Here is a 10254-nt window from a genome sequence, read left to right as displayed (position 1 = left end):
GCTCTTTGTTTCCGCCTCTCCGTCTCTGCCGCCTGCCGGCCCTGTCCCTGTGGTCTTCATCTCCTTCCCCCCGCAGCTGTCTCTCTTTCTCTCCCCACTTCGGCACCCCGGAGCCTCCCTTCTTGCCTCTGTCCCTCTGCCCTGGTGGCCTCTGCCTCTTGGCTCTCCAAGTTCTCTGTCCGTCCTGGCCTGGTCTCCGTGTCCCCGTGTCCCCGGGAGCCTGTGCGTGGGTGGGGATGGGGGTGTCTCTAGAGAAGAGTCTGTCGGCTTCTTCACTCCAGCTGCAGGCTGGTTGTCATGGTAACAGGGTCAGAGGGCCCCCACTGCAACAGCTGAGCTGTGGGCTGGGGGAGGGGTGGGGATCAGAAGGCCAGCGTGCTCCCCAGGGTCCCCAGAGCCCGTGGTGAGCCAGAACCCCAGAAGTGGCCCCATGCCTACTGGTCTGCGGTCCCCAGACTCACACTTCAGCTCCTCAGGTGCTTGTGCAGGCACTCCTAGCTCCAGTGATACTTCCTCTGGGCCTCCTGTGACTGGCCACATGGTGGTGGTTTAGTCACTACGTCATGTCCAACTGCTGCGACCCCGTGGACTGTAGCCCACCAGGCTCCTCTGTCCATGGGATTCTCCTAGGCAAGACTACTGGAGTGGCTTGCCATTTCCTCCTCCAGGGGATCTTCCTGATCCAGGGATCGAACCCATGTCTCTTGCACTGCAGGTGGATTCTTTATCCCTGAGCCACCTGGGAAGCCATATCCTGGGCTATTTCATTATCTCTTCCCTGGTCCCTGAAGGCCGGCCGACTCCTCATTGTGACACACCTCCTTCTCCATCATGGCCCCAAGCTCAGACACCTGCTCCCTGCCACCCCGTCCCCTCCAAGCTGCGATCCTCAGGTCCCCAGACTCCCCTCACTCGGGGTAGTTGGTGAGGGACCCTGGGGTAGGTTGAGTCTGGCAGGCAGGTTAGATGGAGGCTGGTGCCTGGGTGTGTGTTCTGTGTCCTTGAGATGGAGCTGACCAGGCTGAGCCCAAGAGGAGTGAGGTTAGACACAGACAGCCCTTTTCTTGGGGGGCTGGGGAAGCCATTGGGGGCCCCCCTCCACCTTGGGCCTTCTGATCAGGGCCTGGGTCAGGCTGGAGTCGGGCAGGTGAGGCCCTTGCACGATGGTGCCTGGGAGCTGGGCGGAGGGGAGGTGGGGAGGCTGCATCAGAGCCCAGCAGCTCTTTCCCTCCACGGCTCCAGACAGGGATCATTCCGGAGCCGGAGCAGGGTGCCCTGGCCTGCGTGGGGGGCTTCGTGTCCCAGCCCCACCCTGGGGGCCAGGAGGGCCTGCCTCCACTGAGGATGTGGGCCACTCCTGGCCTCTTCTGGGGTCTGGAGAGTGTCGGGAGGGCGTCTCCTCCGTGTTGTGTCTGCTGGAGCCCCCGAGAGGAGCTATGTAAATATTTGTGCAGAGCGCGTCTGGGATGGGAGCAGAGTTTGATGGTGGCCTTGGGCTCTGGGGAGGGGGGCCGTGGGCAGCAGTAGGGCCAGCTGGGGGGCGTGAGACAGGGTGAGCCTCATTCTCTTCTCTGCCCAGAGGTGGCTTCCAGGGAGGTAGGGCTTCAAAGAGCCTGAGACGGTCCTTTCACAGTTAAACATCCTCCCGAGGGGTCTTGGAAGGCCTCCCTTTGGGATCTGCTCGCCTGGGTAGAGAGCGAACCTTTCTCTTTATAAAAACGTTCTCTCACGTCACCCCTGCCCTGTAAGCGGGGAGGAGTGTGGACACGGCTCACTGTCAGTGTGAAAGACTTTCACTGACACTTTCCCCCCTGATGTGGGGGGAGGCGCCCATGGGGTCGGGGCCATAAGAGGGGACGCAGAAGGCTACCCGGCATGAGTGATGAGTATGGGGGAGGCTTGGAGTGAACCACTGTCCCCCTAAAGCCCCTTCCTGTCCCTAGCCCAGGGCCGATAAAGAGCTCCACGCTGTGCCTCGTGGTTGGCCTCAATCAGGCCCCTCTCCGAATTCGGTCCTGTGTGTACTGAGCTGGAAGCACCTTGAGGGCCAGACGGTGTCGTCTTCTCCTTAACCCCCATCTCCCTGGCTCACAGTTCTCGGGGAGGCTGCCGTGTCTGATGCCCCCACTCTAGACTATAAGCTCCGGGAGGGCAGACGGCGGCCTCTTTCGTGCCCCATTGTGACTGAGTGTCTGCCACATAGGGAGCTGAGTTCTTGCTCTCTGAACAAATGAATGATCGAAAGACTCTGGATGAGTTATAGGCGGGCTGTGTGACCTTGGACAAATCACTTCCCATCTCTGGGCTGCGGTGGCTCCCTCTGTGAAGAGCCTTAGAATAACAGAATGCCGAGGCTGGGAGGGACCTTTTAAGAGCATGGGGAGGCTATCAGAGCCAGAGGGAGGTGGGCTAGGGAGACGTGGCCCGAGGTGGCCACTGAGAGCAGCCAGCCCCCAGTCCTGCTGTGCGGGGGAGGGGGCGCCATTGTGGGGGAACAGGGATGGCACCTGGGGATTCTCAGTCTCCCCAGAGATGGAGCCAGGAGGCCTGGGTGGGGAAGCTGGGCTGGAGCAGGGGCAGTGTTGCAGGCACCCTCGCTGTGGTGACTGCGCTTACCGTTTGCAAGCTGGGATGCAGGCTGCGGGAAGGTGGTCCTTAGCGGGGTCCTCCCCAGGTGCCAGACGCGCTCAGAAAGGCTAAGGGGAATCAAGCAGCTGGCAGGGGCCTGAGTGGGAGCTCCAGCCGTTTTCCTCTTTCCACTCAAGTCCTGCCCTGCACAGAACCCCACTGCCCGCCCTGGGCCATCCAGGCCCTGGCACTGGGTCCCCACCCCAGTCTGGCTTATCACGTTGGCCTAGAAGAATCAGGACCCCAAAGCTTGACCTCTGTGGCCCCTTCTGATGTCAAGCCTGTTGCTTTGTACCCAGCGTGCTCCTCACCGCACCCTGTGCGCAGACCCTCTTGTGCCCCATGGCTGCCTCCTCCCACCCACCCTGACCCTGCCAGGCGCTCAGCCTCGACTGCCCTGTCCTCCCCGAGCCCCATCCACCCGTCCACTGCACCTGCCCCCTCCCAGGGCCTCCCCCCTCCAGGATCTATCTCTCAGACTCTTCTCTCTTCCCAGCGCTGAGACACGACCCCCACCCCCAGCCACCACCTTCAGGAAGCCCTCACTGACTGCACCCCTCTATCCCCGCTTCTGACCAGAGTCCACTCCCACCTCACTTCCAGACGGTCATGTGGGGCAGCAATAGGGCCAGAGCCCCCGGGCCATTTGGGTTAATAGAACAAAATGTAGATTCCCGACCAGGGATCAAACCTGTGTCCCCCTGCATTGGGAGGTGGATTCTTAACCACTGGACCGCCAGGGAAGTCCTTCTCTTTCTCTTTTCATGGGTTTTTTCCTCTTTTCCGTTTTTCTCAGTCCCCAGTCCCATTACCGTTCCCTTAGGCAGCCATTCAAATGTACTTCCTGTGAATGTGTTGCTTGCATATGTTCTTGCAGAATGTGTGTTTTGTCTGGCTGCGTATAGGTTTAATTTATGTAAATGATATGTGCTGTGTATTGTATTCTGGTGTTCACTTTTGCTGCCCGGGAGTCCGCCTCTGAGTCCAGCCAGCTTGTTGCTTGACACTGAGTCTAGGGCTCTGTATTCTCTGGTGTGCTCCCCCCTCCTTTTACCTGTCCCCTCTTGGGGAGGGCTCTGCGGTTGTCCCGATAAAGGATGTTAAAGTGGACATCCTCACGCGTGGCCCCTTTTGGACTCATGTGAGGACATCTTTGGGATTTATCCCCAGGAGTGAGTGGCGTTGCTGGATCACAGGGTATGTGGACACTTAATCAACCCAGCACTGTCAGGCTGTGTGTGAGCAGGGCTACAGCTAACACCACCCTCCTAAGCAGAGCACAGAATTCCCCTGCATCTCTGACACACTTGGCATTAGCCACCTTGCTAATTTCTGCAAGTGTAATAGGTGAAAGTGATATCTTACTGCTTTAATTTGCATTTCTTTGATTTCATGCCAGTCCTGAGTCCCGAGCATCTTGTAAGTGACCGTTGCGGTTTCTTTCCCGTGAATTGCTTGCTCATATCCTGGGCTCACGTTTCCATGAAACTGCTGTCTTTTGTTCTTGTTGATTTGGAAGAATTGCTTATGGATTCTGGAAATACCAATGCATACAGTTAAATATTCAATGCATATTCTGGATGTTAATCCCCGTTGACTCAAGATATTGCAAATATCTGCTCTCATTCAGTCATCTGTCAGATTTATCCCACAAAGATACTTAATTTTGATACAAGCAAATTCACAGATCTTTTTAGCTTTCTTTATGCTTTTGAAGTTTTTAGAAACCCTTCACCATCCTGAGGCTGCAAAGATCTACATTTTCTTCTCTTCACTTAAAGACTCAGTCGAGTCTTTAATCCATCCTGAGCCTACCTCTGTCTGTGGTGTCAAATAGGGATCAAGCTGTATTTTTTTTTTTCCGTGTGCTGAGCCAGTTTTCCCAACACATCAGTAAACAGCCTATTCTTCTCTGTTGATTTGTGGGGCCACTGTTATCACTGGTTAATTCCCCATGTATCTATGGGTCTGTCTTTGAGCTCTCTTGTTTTGTTTCAAGCATTTATTTGTTCATGCATCAAAACCCCATTAAAAGTATGGCAGTTAGTATGTCTTGGTATCTGGAAAGGCACATCTTCCCTCCTTGTTCTTCTTTCTTAAAAAATGTTATTTATTTAGTTTTGGCTGCGCTGGGTCTTTGTTGCTGTGTGTTGGCTTTCTCTAGGTGAGGTGCACAGGCTTCTCATTGCAGTGGCTTCTCTTGCTGCAGAGCACAGTAGTCGTGGCACACAGGCTTAGCTGCCCTGCAGCGTGTAGAATCTTCCCAGACCAGGGATTGAACTCACGTCCCCTGCATTGGCAGGCGGATGCTTTACCACTGGACCACCAGGGAAGTCCCCTCCTTGTTCTATTGAAAGATTGACACACATATTTGAGGACCTATCTTCTCCTTTACAAACTCTAGAGAAAGTTTATCAAGTTCCTAGGAAGAAAAATGCCACTAGAATCTTGACTGGAATTAGATTGGTTTTATAGGTTAATTTGGGGGAGAATTGACATCTTTAGATTATCTGTCCTTTCTGAGAGTCTGGAGTGACTCTCCATTTATCAGATTATTTCTGCATCCTGTATTAGTTTAAAGCTTTTTTTTTTTTTTTTTCCCTATAGAGATCTTGTGCATTTTTGGTCACTTCCTAGATACTTCAGATTTTGTTGCTATTGTAAAGAGATCTTATCTTTGGCTACTTATTCTAATGGGCTTCCCAGGTGGCGCTAGTGGTAAAGAACCTGCCTGCCAATGCAGGAGACATAAGAGACACAGGCCTGATGCCTGGATCGGGAAGATTCCCCTGGTGGAGGACACAGCAGCCCACTCCAGGATTCTTGCCTGGAGAATCCCATGGCCAGAGGAGCTTTGCAGGCTCTAGTCTATAGGGCCACATGGAGTTGGACATGACTGAAGCGCCTTAGCACACACATGTTCTGATAGCTTTATGCTGGTGGAGAGAAATGCTGTATGTTCCATGGGCTGATCTTGTATTTGGCAGCCTCCCTGGATGAGCTCTCTTATTAGTTCTAATTGTTTATCTGTTGATTTTATTGGTCCTTTAGGGAGATGATCCTATCATCTGAATAACACTGCTTCTCTCTGTTTATGTCTGGGTCATTGCCATATGTGTGGACGTGGGAACGTTCCAGCTGCCTTTTCAGCAGGCTTTCACATGCACTTGTATTTGTCTGTTGGAGTCCTGGGAGGTGGGCAAGTCAGGGAAGGGGTGCAAGTCTCCATTTAATGACTGAAGCCAGCCCTTCCCTGATTGGGTGACCTTTGGGACAGGCCCTCTAGGGTATGTCAGGAGCCAGGTGGGAGAGCTGTTCTAGAAGCTTGCTGAGCCCTGGATGGGGCAGAGACCCCAGCTGTCCCAGTAGGCCTTGATTCTGTGTGCCCTTGCTTCCTGTGCCAGCTGGGGTAGGGGTCCTCATGAAGAGGGGTTGGTGGGGATCTGAGGCTCAGAGATACCCCGACCCCCTTGCCCAGATTTCTGGCCTGTCAGCCTCGGTGTTCTGTGCTCACTGTTGACCAGATCGAATAGAACAGCACTTCAGCAGAAAGTGTTCAAGTGTTAGTTGCTCAGTCATGTCTGACTCTTTTTGACCCTGTATACTGTAGCCCACCAGGCTTCTCTGTCCATGGGCTAATCCAGGCAAGAACACTGGAGTGGGTAGCCATTCCCTTCTCTAGGGGATCTTCCCAACTTGGGGATCGAACCCAGGTCTCTCGTATTTTATGCAGATTCTTTATCCTTTGAGCCACCAGGGAAGCCCTACACTTCAGCAGAAGATGCCACCTGTTGTTCAGTCACTCAGTTGTGTCCAGCTCTTTGTGACCCCATGGACTGCAGCATGCCAGGCTTCCCTGTCTTTCAGTCATCTCCCGGAGTTTTCTTGAACTCATGTCTATCAAGTCAGTGATGCCATCCAACCATCTCATCCTCTGTCATCCCCTTCTCCTCCTGTCTTCAATCTTTCCCAGCATCAGGGTCTTTTCCAATGAGTCAGTTCTTCCCATCAGAATCCCTAGGGGGGAAAATAATTTCTAGGGAATTCTGACTGCTGTCCAGAGTCAGGGTGGGTTTGAAATGAGCAGATCCTGTTGGGAAAGGACAGTCAGTGCCCCTGGATCTGAAAGGGAGCTGAAAGGGTGAGGGAGACAGCCCTGTCCCCACCTGCTGTCAGCGTGGGTCCCTGCCCTGAGCCCAGGATCAACTGGACATCTGCTTACCCAGTATTTCCCTTGTAGCTAGTCTAGCCCTGGCTTCAGGGCTGTGGCTCTGGGCAGAGGGAGAAAGCTCCCCTCCCCAAGAAGCCAGGGTACAGTTACCTCGTACATTAGAGATGTATTGAGTTGGCCAGATAGAAAAGAATGAACTTTTTGGCCAGCCCAATAGTTTTAGACAAACCTAAATAACATATTAAAAAGCGGAGACATTACTTTGCTGATAAAGGTCCGTCTAGTCAAAGCTGTGGTTTTTCCAGTAGTCATGTATGGATGTGAGAGTTGGACCATAAAGAAAGCTGAGCACCAAAGAATTGATGCTTTTGAACTGTGGTGTTGGAGAAGACTCTTGAGAGTCCCTTAGACTGCAAGGAGATCCAACTAGTCTATCCTAAAGGAAATCAGTCCTGAATATTCATTGGAAGGACTGATGCTGAAGCTGAAACTCCAATACTTTGGCCACCTGATGGGAAGAACTGACTCATTGGAAAAGACCCTGATGCTGGGAAAGATTGAAGGCAGGAGAAGGAGATGACAGAGGATGAGATAGTTGGATGGCATCACCAACTCGATGCACATGAGTTTGAGTAAGCTCCAGGAGTCGGTGATGGACAGGGAAGCCTGGCATGCTGCAGTCCATGGGGTTGTAAAGAGTCGGACACGACTGAGGGAAGGAACTGATCTCAGTCGTTTTAGATGAGCTTTCAATGAGAAACATCTCTGTGGCCCGGATGGAGCCGTCAAGAAAGCTCTGGTAGAGGGGGTCCTCTGGGCACCTAGAGAGAGGGAGGCAAGGTGTGTCTGTGAGCAGTGGGAGGGTCTGTGAAGCTGGGGTCTACCGAAGGGGGCTCTGAGGCCAGCTGGCCTGGGACTCGGCAAGTCTCGATGGGAGGCCTGGCTGGGAGGGCAGCTGAGCATGCAACCTGGCTGGGGACAGGGGATTCTGGAGGGCTGAGGAGGGCCAGGCTCCAGGAAGCTGGAGGAGGGAGGTTAAGTGCAGAGGCTTCAGGGAGGAGGGGCATGGGATGCGCTTGTAAAGTGAAGCTTCCCCCGGATAAACATGGCCTGGTTTCACCTTCCCGGGCCTTGCTGCAGCACAGCGCAGGGCTGTGACTCCCAGTTTACAGATGCGTCCCCAGGGCTTTTCTAGAAAGAGCTCTCCTCGTGAGGCCATCACAGCCGCCTGGGGAACAGTAGCACAGACTGGCCACAAGCAGTGGGTTTGGGCGGGGTCTGGATGCCAGGTAGAGGCGCCCTGAGGCCCTGCATCAAGCCCTGCAGATCCCTGGGAAGGTGTTCGGCCAGCGGGCTTAGTGGAGGGTCTGTTTGGAGATGCTCCTCGCATGTGAGCTGGAGTCTGGACCGTGCTCCCCACGCCCGACCTCTGCAGCGAGTTTCCCTGGTGGCGGTGGTGGTGGGGGTCTGTTCCACTCAGCTCCTGGAGTCAGGGGATTGGCTACCCGCCTCTCTCTCTCACACACTGACACACGCACGCACGCACACACTCATTCATTGGCTGGCCTCTCAGGCTCCCCTGCGCCGTCCCCTGGGCCTGCAGTGTGCCTGGCCTTCCCTGGGCCCCCACTGCCCAAGAGAGGGATGTTGGCGACACGGTGGCCCCCGGCCAGGAGCGGCTCCCCACGGCATCTTCCTGTCGCCGCCACCAGGCTAAATATAACCTGACACTGCACAGCCCTGGGCCGCCGTCGGAGACAGCCTCTGCCGGGGGCGGACAGGCTGACTGCAGCCCCAGCCTTCTGCCCTCGGCGTGACTTTGGGCCCAACTCCTCCTGCTCCAGCAAGGAAGGCCGGTGACGGGGTGAGGATGGCTGCCTCCTCAAGGCCTTCCTCCCCGTGAGGACCCAGCCCCCGGCCTTGATGCCGCTCCGGATGCTTCCACAGGCCATCTGTCATCTCATCCGGCACCCGGGGCCGGAGTTGCTTGTCCCTGCAGTACCCAGAGGAAATCTGATGCTCAGAGAGGTGGCTGACCTGGCCACAGTCACACAGCAATGGTCCAGTCCCCTGAGGATGGGGGCGGATCAGCTCGGCTCAGCTCCCCAGGACTCCTCTGTCTGTCAACTCAGCCTGGACCCTGAACGGGGAGTTCCGTTGACTCCTTGACCCAGGGAGGCTGGGGGCCCGGCCTGCCTTGTTCATATGTGTGTGAATATTTTAGGGGGTTGAAGGAGCTGTGATGATACCTAGTTTGCAGACGAGCCACTAGAGACTCTGGGGAGCTTGTCCAAAGACACTCAGGTCACCTGCTGCCCTCCCCTTCCCCCCTCTTCCCCCCGCCCCTCGGCGGGTGCTGCCCTGAAAGATAAGGCCTGCCCCTGTGAAAGCCAAGGGCAGCTCCTGCCTGGGGCCCAGCTGGCAGTGCCTAGAGGTGGGCAGTTGGGTTTGGGACTGTGAGTGGGCTCCCTGGATGGGCTGGGAGGCAGGGCAGTGATGATGCCCGGGTACACTGTTGGGCACGGGCAAACCAGGTAGAAGCAAGCCAGCGTTGCGTTCTGATGAAGATGGTGCCCTTCCCCAGGGGCAGGAGGAGCTGTACCTGCTGCACCTGGAAGCGGGGGGCACAGGCCTGGTCCCTCCGGGGCCCTCCCGCTGCCCCGCACCCCTTCTCCCACCCTCAGTGGCCTGCAGTGAGCCGTGTGACCTCTGCAGCCCTTACAATCCGAGGCTCAGAGGAACCTGTCCTTGTGTGGCGTCAGTCCGTGACTGCCTCTCCTCTCCTGGTCATCCCCCCCCGGGCCCAGGGCACCTCCCCTGAGCCCAGGAGGCAGGCAAAGGAGCCTGGGCACCACAGCTGGGGCTGGGGGTTCCCGGGGTGTGAGTCAGGCGTTCTTTGGCATCAGCCATGTGAGCCAGCCATGTGGCCCTCTCCCTCTCCTCCTTCTTCATTTATACAGACCTCCCTAGGGACTTCCCTGCCGGTTTTCAGCACTTCTCTCCAGGGGGCGAGGATTATATCCCTCGGTTAAGACTCCACACTTCCCCGGCGGGGGTGGGGTGGGGTGGGTGTGGGGGTGGTTTGGGGGGTTGGTCGAGGATTCTATCCTTGGTTGGGGAGCTAAGATTCTCCCATGCTGCACCTGGTGGTCCAAAACAGACAGACAAACAAGACCTTCTTGGGTTCTCCTGCTTCACAGTGCCCCCGTCATCCATCCCGCCAGACCGTGACATGGGGCGATGGGGCATGGTCATCGCCCCATGTTGCACACGAGCTCTTTGGGGCTGGGGGGTGGGGTGGGCAGGGGACTTGCCCAAAGTCCTTTTGATGCAGTGAGCAAAGGCCGATGAACTCCGTACCTTGTGCCCCCCCACCCCGACCTTTGCGCCCGGGAGCCCCACAGCCATTAGGTGGGCCGGGCAGGAACCTCTCCCACCCGTTCCGTCCTGCGCCA

This window comes from Bubalus kerabau, chromosome 8, assembly GCF_029407905.1.
Source record: "Bubalus kerabau isolate K-KA32 ecotype Philippines breed swamp buffalo chromosome 8, PCC_UOA_SB_1v2, whole genome shotgun sequence".
Lineage (NCBI taxonomy): Eukaryota > Metazoa > Chordata > Mammalia > Artiodactyla > Bovidae > Bubalus > Bubalus kerabau.
This window is presented reverse-complemented; position numbering follows the sequence as displayed.